Source organism: Amblyomma maculatum, chromosome 1 (genome assembly GCF_055883805.1).
Source record: "Amblyomma maculatum isolate TAMU_Amacu chromosome 1, ASM5588380v1, whole genome shotgun sequence".
Lineage (NCBI taxonomy): Eukaryota > Metazoa > Arthropoda > Arachnida > Ixodida > Ixodidae > Amblyomma > Amblyomma maculatum.
Window position 1 is genome coordinate 86,055,163 of NC_139344.1, and position 13,725 is coordinate 86,068,887.

Here is a 13,725-nt window from a genome sequence, read left to right on the forward strand (position 1 = left end):
CAACGCACTGTTTGCGACGAAATCAGGGGACTGGATGAGTGAGTGGGAAAGTTTTAAGAACAATATAAAAATGAAAGCAATAGAAAGAGCAACCATTTTACGACATGTCAGTAAAGAGAACGAGCAAGATCTGCACCGTCAACTCAACTTGTTGCTGAACCTAGATAGCGGGACGCCTGGATTGTGGTCGAAGCAGATTAAAGAAGTTAAGAATAAACTTGAGCTTATCGATGAAGAAAGATATAGGGGAGCTATTGTGCGAGCACGAGCAGAGCGATTATGGGTTGGCGAGACACCGAACAAGCGCTCACTCGGTGACGAGAAAAGATACGTGGAAAAAAACAAAATTAAAAAGATACTTCACCATAACGAAGTTGCAACAGAATGCGAGGTTATCAAAGAAGCGTTTGCAGAGTACTATAGTGAGCTACTTGGGCGGGCTAAGCAAAGGAAAGAACAATTCGAAAGTCAGTTTTTGCAGACCATGCCCAGGCTTGAGGATGAAGTTAAAGCCAGGCTTGAGCAACCAATCAGTGTACTTGAAATTGAGCAGGCTATAGAAGAAATAAGCGCTGGAAAATCACCCGGTCCTGACGGATTAGGGGCTGCTTTTTACAAGAAATTCAAATCAGAAGCCAGCAGGGCATTGTACTGCGTAATAAAGGAAGCATACCATGTTAAACAAATGCCGCCATCTTTCAAAGCTTCACATATTGTCTTAATTCCTAAATCAGATGACGCAGTCAAACTTCTATCGGTGGAGTCCTATCGGCCTATAAGCCTCACAAATGTGGATTATAAATTGTTTATGAAAGTGTTGGCAAGGAGGGTGCAAGGTGTCATTAAACAGTTGGTAGGTCCACACCAAACGTGCGGCATTAAGGGCCGCACTATCTGTACGAATGTACACACAGCAAGATGCGTTTTAGAGCGTTGTGATGCAGACGGAAGACATGTAGCAATGATGCAGCTTGACTTGTCAAAAGCATTTGACAACGTTTCACATGACGTCCTTTTCACCATTTTAGAGCATGTAAATATCGGAAGTGTTATCGTAGATGGAGTCAAAATGGCATACGCTGGGTGCTCTACCCGTATTATTGTAAATAAAAGTCTTACTGACGCAATAGCCGTGCGATCGTCAGTGAGGCAAGGATGTCCATTGTCCCCTCTTCTATTTGCCTTGTATCTAGAGCCCTTTTGTTTAAGCCTGATTAATAATGAAAGAATCCGTGGATTCAAGCTACAAGCATCTGAAGTGAAAGTACTTGCGTACGCGGATGATATAGCCATTTTCTGTGTGAACCGACAAAGCGTAAGTGAGGCAGTCGAGGTTGCTGGCGGTTTTTGCACCGCAACTGGCTGTGAGATTAACTGGGAAAAATCGGCTGGCTTTTGGCATGGTAACTGGTACGAAAGACCGGAAACGTTTGCAAACATGCGATGGACATCGTTGCCTACGAAGTATCTGGGTATGCCACTTGATAGCTATCAAGATAGCGAACAGTACTGGCGTCAAGAGACAGAAAGGGTCAGGGAAAAGGCGCAAGGCTGGCAAGGCCGTAATTTGTCCATGTTTGCCCGCGCGACTGTCTGCAATCTTTTTTTGATATCCAAGGTGTGGTTCGTACTCCAATTTTTGTTCATGAAACGCACAAATCTGCAAAAAATTCACAGAGTGTTCGCGGTTTTCATTTGGGGGGCAAGTTGGGAACGTACTAGTAGGACGAATTTGTTTCATTCTGTTTGTAATGGTGGATTAGGCCTGTCTCACCTGTTTTTAAGACAAATTGTGTCGCGATTTATTTTTCTGCGGGACCAGAAAGACTACTTTTTGCGCACAGTAATGCAAGTGCACTTAAGCAATGCCTTACCTGGATTTATTGTTTCATCATGCAATGACGGTGGACGCGCAGTAACTGGGTTTTGGCGAGAAGTTGTACTTGCAGTACAAATCTTAAAGGCTCGATTTTCCCTTGAGTACTTAAGTTCAGTGCAAAGGAAAAAAACTGTACAGAGACCTACTGGATACAATGTTGCCAACACCCAGGTACCGAACAATATACTGTGGAGGCCCAGGAAATGATGTTTTAAAGAGAGTTAAAAAGATGAATATTAAGCCCAGCATTAAAACCTTCTTCTTTAAACTTCATACAGGCACGCTCCCAGTTAAGACTTGGTTAGAGGAAAAGGGAATATTCGTTCCATGGACAACTAACTGTATATTATGCAAGAAACCAGAAACAATAGATCATGTATTTATTGATTGCTGGGATCCAGTCTTCTACTGGGACATCTTGCAAAGGACTCTAAAGAAAGACCTACCAATAACACCGTACGGAATCCGTTTTCTACCAATTGAAAACGATGGAGACATTCCTTATGATCTAATCATGGTTCTGGGGCTCCACAGCATATGGCGAACAAGGATGGCTGTTAGGCACGCCGATGTAAACGTCCGTCCAGTCAGGGAGAATTTCATTGAAAGCATTTTGTACTTACGAGATGTTTACCGTACATTGCCAGAACCTCCAGACTGGATTGGCGTCCTAGATGAACTTGTTCATTTTAAGAAGTTTTAAGCATTCACGCTGACCACGGCATGGTCACCGTGTTTTATCTGTATATATTTGCAGTGTATTTGTCAAAGCAGGCTTTAAAAAAAAAAAAAAAAAGAAAAAAAAAAAAAAGTCAGGATGGCCGAGCGGTCCAAGGCGCTGCGTTCAGGTCGCAGTCCGGTATTCCGGGCGTGGGTTCGAATCCCACTTCTGACAGCGTTGATGTCTTTTTTTTTTTACAAGAATGTGCAACAAAAGGATCGCCTCACTCGCGCTTTCGATTCGGCTTGTACTGTCAGGATGGCCGAGCGGATTCTACTTCCGGCCACCGGCGTGTAATGATGAGCTCCGGCGGAGCGGCGATTGCGGCCCAGGCTGGCCGCGGTAACAGGCTTGAGGAAAACGACGATAAGGAATATCAGATTATTTTGCCGCATCTGCCCACCGGACGTGTTGTTTTCAACACAGTTTTTTTGCACGGTGACGTACGAGTGCGACCCTTCAGGGTTGAAGATTTCCGGGACGCCCTGGCCAAGATTGGTACGCTCCCAGACGTGGTGGCCTTGGGGGCTTACCAAATAAACCATGTCTGGGCGGTGACTTTGAACAGCACGGAAGCAACCAAGCGGCTGCTAGCATTCAAGGAGCTTCAAGTGAAAGGCCGACGGTGTATCGTCATTGACCGGAGGACCAACAGGTGAAGCTACGGCTCCACTGAATGTTGCACGGCGTGGCGGATGAAGATATCCGAACAGTTTTTGCGGCGTTCGGCGAGGTGACGGAAGTGACCCGTGAGCGGTGGCGAGTCCAGGGAGTGCACGAAAAGGGGTCAACAACGAGAACCGTGCTTCTGAAGTTGAAGCCTGGGATGAAGATAGAAGACCTGCCTCACCAGATAAGAGTAGCAGGGGAGTTGGCCCTTGTTGTGGTGCCTGGGCGGCCCATGCAGTGCCTGCGCTGCCGCGGGACCGGTCATGTGCGCCGGGAATGTAAGATTCCGCGGTGTGCGACGTGTAAGCGGTTTGGCCACTCGGAGGAAGACTGCGTACGAACGTATGCAGTGGCTACTGCACCAACAGCGAGGGCGGACATGACGGAACACCGAATGGATGTCGCAGAGACGGAGGATGCCGCAAAAGGGGTCGGAGAGGTCGAGAGGGTGGCAGCAACGACAGGCATGTTAGTGCCCCCGGGGGGTGGTGACGAGATGCTCGGTGGACCAGACAGGGAAGTGGCACTGCCAAGCAACGGACCGTCGGAGGAAGAAAAGGTGAGCGATGCCGAGCGCTCAAAAATTGAACTTCCGGAGTCTGCGGGCTGAAGGGGGACCCTCGAAGGGAGCAGCGGCCGAGCGACCAACGTCCAGGGCTCTGCGAAGCGTGCCCACGACGGGAGCGCCAGTGAGACGAATGAGGCAGAGGCAGCTAGCAACGACGAGCCGCCGATAAAAACGCCAATAGGGAGGAGGGCGACCTTCAAACCAAGACCGAACGTCTCGACGGACAGGAGAGCTGCCGAAAAGCCGCCCCTGTCACAAGGTCTGCCAGTCCAACCTCATGGCTCTGGCGTCAACGAAAGCGTCTAGCGCCATGCTAGACGTGAAGGGTAAGCACCAAGCTGTTGGCCTCTTTTCACTCTAAGAAAATGGCTTATGTACTGTCACTAAAGGTTGCGACCCTTAACGTGAGAGGTCTAGCAGCAAAATGGAAGCAGAGCCAGGTCCTACGCCTTTTAAATGAAAATGACATCGATATACTTGGAGTTCAAGAGACGAAAGTCGAGGGTGAACAAGAGACCGAGAGCATGGTGCAACGTTTCACGTCGCGGTTTTACGCAGTTGTCAGCCATGCAGTCGGTACTTCTGCTGGATGCGTCCTGTTTGTGAAGAAGTTGCCGGGTCTTGTAGTGCAGTCGCATGCTGCTTTTCCGCCGGGTCGGGGCGTGGTCCTCGATTTTAGTTTTTGCTCGGCTGAGTGGCGTGCTGTTTGTATATATGCATCTACGGTAGTTGATGAGAGGGCTGCTTTGTTTGATTTTGTTGAAGATTATTTAAACACGGATAAGCAACTTGTCTTTCTGGGAGATTTCAATTGTGTACTGAGCTCCGGTGACAAAACTAGCCATCGTACATTTAGGGATCGTAGCACAGAGGTACTTTCGCGCTTGATTGACGAGTTTGCACTGGAAGACGTTGCAGAGTGTCTCACGAGCGAGCGACGGGTTCAGTATACGCATTTTCAGGGTGCTAGCCACGCCCGCCTTGACAGAATTTATGTGGCCGCAGAACTGGCTCCAAAATGCCAGGATTATTATGTTTTGGCGGTAACGTACTCAGATCACTGCATGGTTCAGTGTACAATTGGACCAAGAAAGGGAGGTAGCGGTTTTAATTGGGAATTGTGGAAGTTAAATAATAAACTGCTGAATGACGAGCAATTCACCAGACTAGTAGAAGAAGAAATTGGTAATATTTGTCAGGAGGACACCCACGAACTGGGTCAAGAATGGGAACTGTGTAAGCAACAAATTAAAATCAAAGCTATAGAAAAGGCCAGCTGGATACGGTTTCAAGAAAAACAAAATGAAATGCATTTAAGATCTTTGCTAGATAAATTGTTAGCCCTGGAGTGTAACACGCCAGGGTTATACATGGACGACGTTAGAAAAATAAAACAAAGACTTCAATTGAATGACGAAGACCGTTATCGCGGAGCACTGGTGCGTGCGAGAGCGGAAAAATTGGCCATGGATGAGACGCCGACAAAAAGATCGTTGGGAATAGAAAAAGCAAATGCAAGGCGAAATCACGTGACAGAGGTAGATTGGGCAGGACGCACAGAAACCGATAACGAAGGAATCGCGAAAGCTTTCCGGGAATATTATGAAGAGCTATTTTCGTCCCGAGAGGTTAATTTGGACCGTTTTAAAGAATACTTTCTTGACGCGATGCCAAAAATTGATGACGAACAAAAAGAAAGACTGGAGCGGCCAATAAGCGAAAAAGAAGTGCAGCAGGCAATAGAAAATTTAAAACCTGGGAAATCACCCGGGCCTGACGGCCTGAGTGCGGCTTTTTATAAAGCGTTAAGCAACAGCTATCTCCTTTGTTGTGTGCCTTATTTAATGAAGCGTATGAGCTGAAGGCACTGCCTGCGTCTTTCGGATCGTCGCACACAGTACTTATTCCGAAAACTGACCAACCAGATAAGCTTAGGCAGTTGTCGTCTTACAGGCCCATTGCTCTGACAAACGTTGATTACAAGATTTATATGAAGGTGTTTGCTGGCAGACTACAAACGGTTATATGCGAACTAGTGGGCCCTCACCAAACGTGCGGTATCAAAGGGCGATCCATCTTTCAGAACATTCACAAAGCGAGAAGTGTGCTCGAATGCTGCGATGCAACTCATGCGTGTGTTGCTTTACTGCAGTTGGACTTGGAGAAAGCTTTTGATTGTGTGGCGCATACTATTCTGTTCAGTATATTAGACCATGTTAATGTCGGCTCTGTTATTCGAGAGGGAGTGGCCTTGGCGTACCGTAACTGCACTACGAGATTAATTGTCAATAAGTCACTGGGGGCCCCCATCAACGTACGACGTTCGGTGCGCCAAGGTTGCCCCCTCAGCCCTCTTTTGTTCGGCATTTATATTGAAACATTGTGTTTAAGCATCCTACAAAACAATGACATTGATGGTTTTCGACTGCAGGAGTCAGAAGTCAAATTGCTGGCTTACGCAGACGACGTTGCGGTTTTTTGTGTGAATAAGGAGAGTATAAAGAGGACAGTGGATGTGGTAAAACATTTTAGCAAAGTCACAGGGAGTAAAGTTAACTGGGGTAAGTGCCTGGGATTTTGGCACGGAGAATGGCAGCTGACCCCCGACACTTTCGCTAATGTGTCGTGGGTTACAACGCCTGCAAAGTACTTGGGTGTGCCCTTGGAATTTTACAAGGAAAGCGAGCCATACTGGCTAGAGCAGGTCAGAGAAACCCGTGAAAAAGCGGAGAAATGGAAAAGCGCTCAATTATCAATATTTGCAAGAGCCGCAGTTTGCAACCTGTTTTTAATTAGTAAGTTATGGTATGTAATGCAAGTGTTGCATTGCTCCCGTGTAAATGTGCAAAAATTGCATAGAGTTTTTGCGGTGTTTGTTAGGGCCTCGAGTTGGGAGAGGTGCAGTCGGACAAATTTATTCCGGCAGGTGAAGCATGGAGGGCTTGTTCTGGGTCATTTGTTTGTGCGACAGATTGTCAACCGGTTTATGTTTTTTAGGGATGCCAGTGATCCATTCCTGCGCACAGTGTGTCAACAAAGACTTGGTCGAGCGTTGCCTGATTTCGTAGTTTATACGCAATGTATGCCGGGATCTCTTTTTGGATTCTTTAGGGAAATTGTTTTGAGCGTGAAATTCTTAAGCGCACGTTTTTCGAAAGAGTATTTAAGTAATGTTAACAGGAGAACATTATACAAGGATGTTTGTGAAGTGGTGTTCCCGGTGCCCTTGTACCGAGCTTTATACTATGGAGGCACAGGAAGTAATGTATTAAAACGCGTAAAGAAAATGCAAGTTGCTACGGGAGCTAAAACTTTTTTCTTTATGCTACATACCGGTACTTTGAGTGTAAATTCATTTATGGAGGAAAAGGGTATTTTCCTAACGTGGGGGGCCCAATGTCTCATCTGCAAACAGCCAGAGACAATAGATCACGTGTTTTTGCATTGCTGGGAGGGGGTATATTTGTGGGATGTTCTGCAAAGGACAATTAAAAAACAGTTGCCACTTGATTCCCATGGCATTAGGTATTTGCCATTGCATAACCACGATGATATGCCGTTAGACCAGGTTATGTTAATGTGCCTCCACAGTATATGGCGCGCACGAATGGCTGGTTATCACTGCGATCCATATGCACGGCCAGCCCGCATGTATTTCCGTGAAAGTGTGCAGCGATGGCTCGACGTGCTTAAATTGCAACCATGTGCTCCTGAGTGGCTGTCAAAGGTGGAACCTTTGACGGTGCTCAAGGAATTTTAAAATGACAATGCCTGCCCCTCAGTGGGGGATAGGCAACGCGAACTAGCTTTGTGTACATATATTATTCCTTTGTTCCTGTTGTTTTGTTTTCCAGTGCGTTGTATTTGTGTCAAAGTCAGGCAAAAAAAAAAAAAAAATAAAATAAAAAAAAAAAAAAAAAACAGGATGGCCGAGCGGTCCAAGGCGCTGCGTTCAGGTCGCAGTCCGGTATTCCGGGCGTGGGTTCGAATCCCACTTCTGACAGCGTTGATGTCTCTTTTTTTACAAGAATGTGCACCAAAGGGTCGCCTCACTCGCGCTTTCGATTCGGCTTGTATTGTCAGGATGGCCGAGCGGTCCAAGGCGCTGCGTTCAGGTCGCAGTCCGGTATTCCGGGCGTGGGTTCGAATCCCACTTCTGACAGCGTTGATGTCTCTTTTTTTACAAGAATGTGCACCAAAGGGTCGCCTCACTCGCGCTTTCGATTCGGCTTGTATTGTCAGGATGGCCGAGCGGTCCAAGGCGCTGTGTTCAGGTCGCAGTCCGGTATTCCGGGCGTGGGTTCGAATCCCACTTCTGACAGCGTTGATGTCTCTTTTTTTACAAGAATGTGCACCAAAGGGTCGCCTCACTCGCGCTTTCGATTCGGCTTGTATTGTCAGGATGGCCGAGCGGTCCGAGGCGCTGCGTTCAGGTCGCAGTCCGGTATTCCGGGCGTGGGTTCGAATCCCACTTCTGACAGCGTTGATGTCTCTTTTTTTACAAGAATGTGCACCAAAAGGATCCCCTCACTCGCGCTTTCGATTCGGCTTGTATTGTCAGGATGGCCGAGCATTCTACTTCCGGCCACCGGCGTGTACGGACGCAGAATGATGAGCTCCGGCGGAGCGGCGATTGCGGCCCAGGCTGGCCGCGGTAACAGGCTTGAGGAAAACGACGATAAGGAATATCAGATTATTTTGCCGCATCTGCCCACCGGACGTGTTGTTTTCAACACAGTTTTTTTGCACGGTGACGTACGAGTGCGACCCTTCAGGGTTGAAGATTTCCGGGACGCCCTGGCCAAGATTGGTACGCTCCCAGACGTGGTGGCCTTGGGGGCTTACCAAATAAACCATGTCTGGGCGGTGACTTTGAACAGCACGGAAGCAACCAAGCGGCTGCTAGCATTCAAGGAGCTTCAAGTGAAAGGTCGACGGTGTATCGTCATTGACCCGGAGGACCAACAGGTGAAGCTACGGCTCCACTGGATGTTGCACGGCGTGGCGGATGAAGATATCCGAACAGCTTTTGCGGCGTTCGGCGAGGTGACGGAAGTGACCCGTGAGCGGTGGCGAGTCCAGGGAGTGCACGAAAAGGGCTCAACAACGAGAACCGTGCTTCTGAAGTTGAAGCCTGGGATGAAGTTAGAAGACCTGCCTCACCAGATAAGAGTAGCAGGGGAGTTGGCCCTTGTTGTGGTGCCTGGGCGGCCCATGCAGTGCCTGCGCTGCCGCGGGACCGGTCATGTGCGCCGGGAATGTAAGATTCCGCGGTGTGCGACGTGTAAGCGGTTTGGCCACTCGGAGGAAGACTGCGTACGAACGTATGCAGTGGCCACTGCACCAACAGCGAGGGCGGACATGACGGAACACCGAATGGATGTCGCAGAGACGGAGGATGCCGCAAAAGGGGTCGGAGAGGACGAGAGGGTGACAGCAACGACAGGCATGTTAGTGCCCCCGGGGGGTGGTGACGAGAGGCTCGGTGGACCAGACAGGGAAGTGGCACTGCCAAGCAACGGACCGTCGGAAGAAGAAAAGGTGAGCGATGCCGAGAGCTCAAAAATTGAACTTCCGGAGTCTGCGGGCAGAAGGGGGACCCTCGAAGGGAGCAGCGGCCGAGCGACCAACGTCCAGGGCCCTGCGAAGCGTGCCCACGACGGGAGCGCCAGTGAGACGAATGAGGCAGATACAGCTAGCAACGACGAGCCGCCGATAAAAACGCCAATAGGGAGGAGGGCGACCTTCAAACCAAGACCGAATGTCTCGACGGACAGGAGAGCTGCCGAAAAGCCGCCCCCGTCACAAGGTCTGCCAGTCCAACCTCATGGCTCTGGCGTCAACGAAAGCGTCTAGCGCCATGCTAGACGTGAAGGGTAAGCACCATTCTCTTGGCCTCTTTTCACTCTAAGAAAATGGCTTATGTACTGTCACTAAAGGTTGCGACCCTTAACGTGAGAGGTCTAGCAGCAAAAAGGAAGCAGAGCCAGGTCCTGCGCCTTTTAAATGAAAATGACATCGATATACTTGGAGTTCAAGAGACAAAAGTCGAGGGTGAACAAGAGACCGAGAGCATGGTGCAACGTTTCACGTCGCGGTTTTACGCAGTTGTCAGCCATGCAGTCGGTACTTCTGCTGGATGCGTCCTGTTTGTGAAGAAGTTGCCGGGTCTTGTAGTGCAGTCGCATGCTTCTTTTCCGTCGGGTCGGGGTGTGGTCCTCGATTTTAGTTTTTGCTCGGCTGAGTGGCGTGCTGTTTGTATATATGCACCTACGGTAGTTGATGAGAGGGCTGCTTTGTTTGATTTTGTTGAAGATTATTTAAACACGGATAAGCAACTTGTCTTTCTGGGAGATTTCAATTGTGTACTGAGCTCCGGTGACAAAACTAGCCATCGTACATTTAGGGATCGTAGCACAGAGGTACTTTCGCGCTTGATTGACGAGTTTGCACTGGAAGACGTTGCAGAGTGTCTCACGAGCGAGCGACAGGTTCAGTATACGCATTTTCAGGGTGCTAGCCACGCCCGCCTTGACAGAATTTATGTGGCCGCAGAACTGGCTCCAAAATGTCAGGATTATTATGTTTTGGCGGTAACGTACTCAGATCACTGCATGGTTCAGTGTACAATTGGAACAAGAAAGAGAGGTAGCGGTTTTAGTTGGGAATTGTGGAAGTTAAATAATAAACTGCTGAATGACGAGCAATTCACCAGACTAGTAGAAGAAGAAATTGGTAGGATTTGTCAGGAGGACAGCCACGAACTGGGTCAAGAATGGGAACTGTGTAAGCAACAAATAAAAATCAAAGCTATAGAAAAGGCCAGCTGCATAAGGTTTCAAGAAAAACAAAATGAAATGCATTTAAGATCTTTGCTAGATAAATTGTTAGGCCTGGAGTGTAACACGCCAGGGTTATACATGGACGATATTAGAAAAATAAAACAAAGACTTCAACTGAATGACGAAGACCGTTATCGCGGAGCACTGGTGCGTGCGAGAGCGGAAAAACTTGCCATGGATGAGACGCCGACAAAAAGATCGTTGGGAATAGAAAAAGCAAATGCAAGGCGAAATCACGTGGCAGAGGTAGATTGGGCAGGACGCACAGAGACCGATAACGAAGGAATCGCGAAAGCTTTCCGGGAGTATTATGAAGAGCTATTTTCGTCCCGAGAGGTTAATTTGGACCGTTTCAAAGAATCCTTTCTTGACGCGATGACAAAAATTGATGACGAACAAAAAGAAAGACTGGAGCGGCCAATAAGCGAAAAAGAAGTGCAGCAGGCAATAGAAAATTTAAACCCAGGGAAATCACCCGGGCCTGATGGCCTGAGTGCGGCTTTTTATAAAGCGTTCAAGGAACAGCTATCTCCTTTGTTGTGTGCCTTATTTAATGAAGCGTATGAACTGAAGGCACTGCCTGCGTCTTTCGGATCGTCGCACACAGTACTTATTCCGAAAACTGACCAACCAGATAAGCTTAGGCAGTTGTCGTCTTACAGGCCCATTGCTCTGACAAACGTTGATTACAAGATTTATATGAAGGTGCTTGCTGGCAGACTACAAACGGTTATATGCGAACTAGTGGGCCCTCACCAAACGTGCGGTATCAAAGGGCGATCCATCTTTCAGAACATTCACAAAGCGAGAAGTGTGCTCGAATGCTGCGATGCAACTCATGCGTGTGTTGCTTTACTGCAGTTGGACTTGGAGAAAGCTTTTGATTGTGTGGCGCATGCTATTCTGTTCAGTATATTAGACCATGTTAATGTCGGCTCTGTTATTCGAGAGGGAGTGGCCTTGGCGTACCGTAACTGCACTACGAGATTAATTGTCAATAAGTCACTGGGGGCCCCCATCAACGTACGACGTTCGGTGCGCCAAGGTTGCCCCCTCAGCCCTCTTTTGTTCGGCATTTATATTGAAACATTGTGTTTAAGCATCCTACAAAACAATGGCATTGATGGTTTTCGACTGCAGGAGTCAGAAGTCAAATTGCTGGCTTACGCAGACGACGTTGCGGTTTTTTGTGTGAATAAGGAGAATATAAAGAGGACAGTGGAGGTGGTAAAACATTTTAGCAAAGTCACAGGGAGTAAAGTTAACTGGGGTAAGTGCCTGGGATTTTGGCACGGAGACTGGCAGCTGACCCCCGACACTTTCGCTAATGTGCCGTGGGTTACAACGCCTGCAAAGTACTTGGGTGTGCCCTTGGAATTTTACAAGGAAAGCGAGCCTTACTGGCTAGAGCAGGTCAGAGAAACCCGTGAAAAAGCGGAGAAATGGAAAAGCGCTCAATTATCAATATTTGCAAGAGCCGCAGTTTGCAACCTGTTTTTAATTAGTAAGTTATGGTATGTAATGCAAGTGTTGCATTGCTCCCGTGTAAATGTGCAAAAATTGCATCGAGTTTTTGCGGTGTTTGTTTGGGCCTCGAGTTGGGAGAGGTGCAGTCGGACAAATTTGTTCCGGCAGGTGAAGCATGGAGGGCTTGGTCTGGGTCATTTGTTTGTGCGACAGATTGTCAACCGGTTTATGTTTTTTAGGGATGCCAGTGATCCATTCCTGCGCACAGTGTGTCAACAAAGACTTGGTCGAGCGTTGCCTGATTTCGTAGTTTATACGCAATGTATGCCGGGATCTCTTTTTGGATTCTTTAGGGAAATTGTTTTGAGCGTGAAATTCTTAAGCGCACGTTTTTCGAAAGAGTATTTAAGTAATGTTAACAGGAGAACATTATACAAGGATGTTTGTGAAGTGGTGTTCCCGGTGCCCTTGTACCGAGCTTTATACTATGGAGGCACAGGAAGTAATGTATTAAAACGCGTAAAGAAAATGCAAGTTGCTACGGGAGCTAAAACTTTTTTCTTTATGCTACATACCGGTACTTTGAGTGTAAAATCATTTATGGAGGAAAAGGGTATTTTCCTACCGTGGGGGGCCCAATGTCTCATCTGCAAACAGCCAGAGACAATAGATCACGTGTTTTTGCATTGCTGGGAGGGGGTATATTTGTGGGATGTTCTGCAAAGGACAATTAAAAAACAGTTGCCACTTGATTCCCATGGCATTAGGTATTTGCCATTGCATAACCACGATGATATGCCGTTAGACCAGGTTATGTTAATGTGCCTCCACAGTATATGGCGCGCACGAATGGCTGGTTATCACTGCGATCCATATGCACGGCCAGCCCGCATGTATTTCCGTGAAAGTGTGCAGCGATGGCTCGACGTGCTTAAATTGCAACCATGTGCTCCTGAGTGGCTGTCAAAGGTGGAACCTTTGACGGTGCTCAAGGAATTTTAAAATGACAATGCCTGCCCCTCAGTGGGGGATAGGCAACGCGAACTAGCTTTGTGTACATATATTATTCCTTTGTTCCTGTTGTTTTGTTTTCCAGTGCGTTGTATTTGTGTCAAAGTCAGGCAAAAAAAAAAAAAAAAAAAAATAAAAAAAAAAAAAAAAAACAGGATGGCCGAGCGGTCCAAGGCGCTGCGTTCAGGTCGCAGTCCGGTATTCCGGGCGTGGGTTCGAATCCCACTTCTGACAGCGTTGATGTCTCTTTTTTTTACAAGAATGTGCACCAAAGGGTCGCCTCACTCGCGCTTTCGATTCGGCTTGTATTGTCAGGATGGCCGAGCGGTCCAAGGCGCTGCGTTCAGGTCGCAGTCCGGTATTCCGGGCGTGGGTTCGAATCCCACTTCTGACAGCGTTGATGTCTCTTTTTTTTACAAGAATGTGCACCAAAGGGTCGCCTCACTCGCGCTTTCGATTCGGCTTGTATTGTCAGGATGGCCGAGCGGTCCAAGGCGCTGCGTTCAGGTCGCAGTCCGGTATTCCGGGCGTGGGTTCGAATCCCACTTCTGACAGCGTTGATGTCTCT

General features: G+C 47.9%; 8 non-coding genes across 8 annotated transcripts; all 8 read left to right on the forward strand.

Moving 5' to 3' along the window:
* Positions 1-2,690: 2,690 nt before the first annotated feature.
* TRNAL-CAG (transfer RNA leucine (anticodon CAG)) lies at positions 2,691-2,774 on the forward strand. The gene has a single exon. It is a non-coding gene; the product is annotated as a tRNA-Leu (tRNA).
* A 4,982-nt stretch (positions 2,775-7,756) lies between these two features.
* On the forward strand, positions 7,757-7,840 carry TRNAL-CAG (transfer RNA leucine (anticodon CAG)). The gene has a single exon. It is a non-coding gene; the product is annotated as a tRNA-Leu (tRNA).
* Positions 7,841-7,915: 75 nt separating this feature from the next.
* On the forward strand, positions 7,916-7,999 carry TRNAL-CAG (transfer RNA leucine (anticodon CAG)). The gene has a single exon. It is a non-coding gene; the product is annotated as a tRNA-Leu (tRNA).
* A 75-nt stretch (positions 8,000-8,074) lies between these two features.
* TRNAL-CAG (transfer RNA leucine (anticodon CAG)) lies at positions 8,075-8,158 on the forward strand. Its single transcript has one exon. It is a non-coding gene; the product is annotated as a tRNA-Leu (tRNA).
* A 75-nt stretch (positions 8,159-8,233) lies between these two features.
* On the forward strand, positions 8,234-8,317 carry TRNAL-CAG (transfer RNA leucine (anticodon CAG)). The gene has a single exon. It is a non-coding gene; the product is annotated as a tRNA-Leu (tRNA).
* Positions 8,318-13,307: 4,990 nt separating this feature from the next.
* On the forward strand, positions 13,308-13,391 carry TRNAL-CAG (transfer RNA leucine (anticodon CAG)). Its single transcript has one exon. It is a non-coding gene; the product is annotated as a tRNA-Leu (tRNA).
* Positions 13,392-13,467: 76 nt separating this feature from the next.
* On the forward strand, positions 13,468-13,551 carry TRNAL-CAG (transfer RNA leucine (anticodon CAG)). The gene has a single exon. It is a non-coding gene; the product is annotated as a tRNA-Leu (tRNA).
* A 76-nt stretch (positions 13,552-13,627) lies between these two features.
* Positions 13,628-13,711, forward strand: TRNAL-CAG (transfer RNA leucine (anticodon CAG)). Its single transcript has one exon. It is a non-coding gene; the product is annotated as a tRNA-Leu (tRNA).
* The last annotated feature ends 14 nt before the right edge of the window (positions 13,712-13,725 follow it).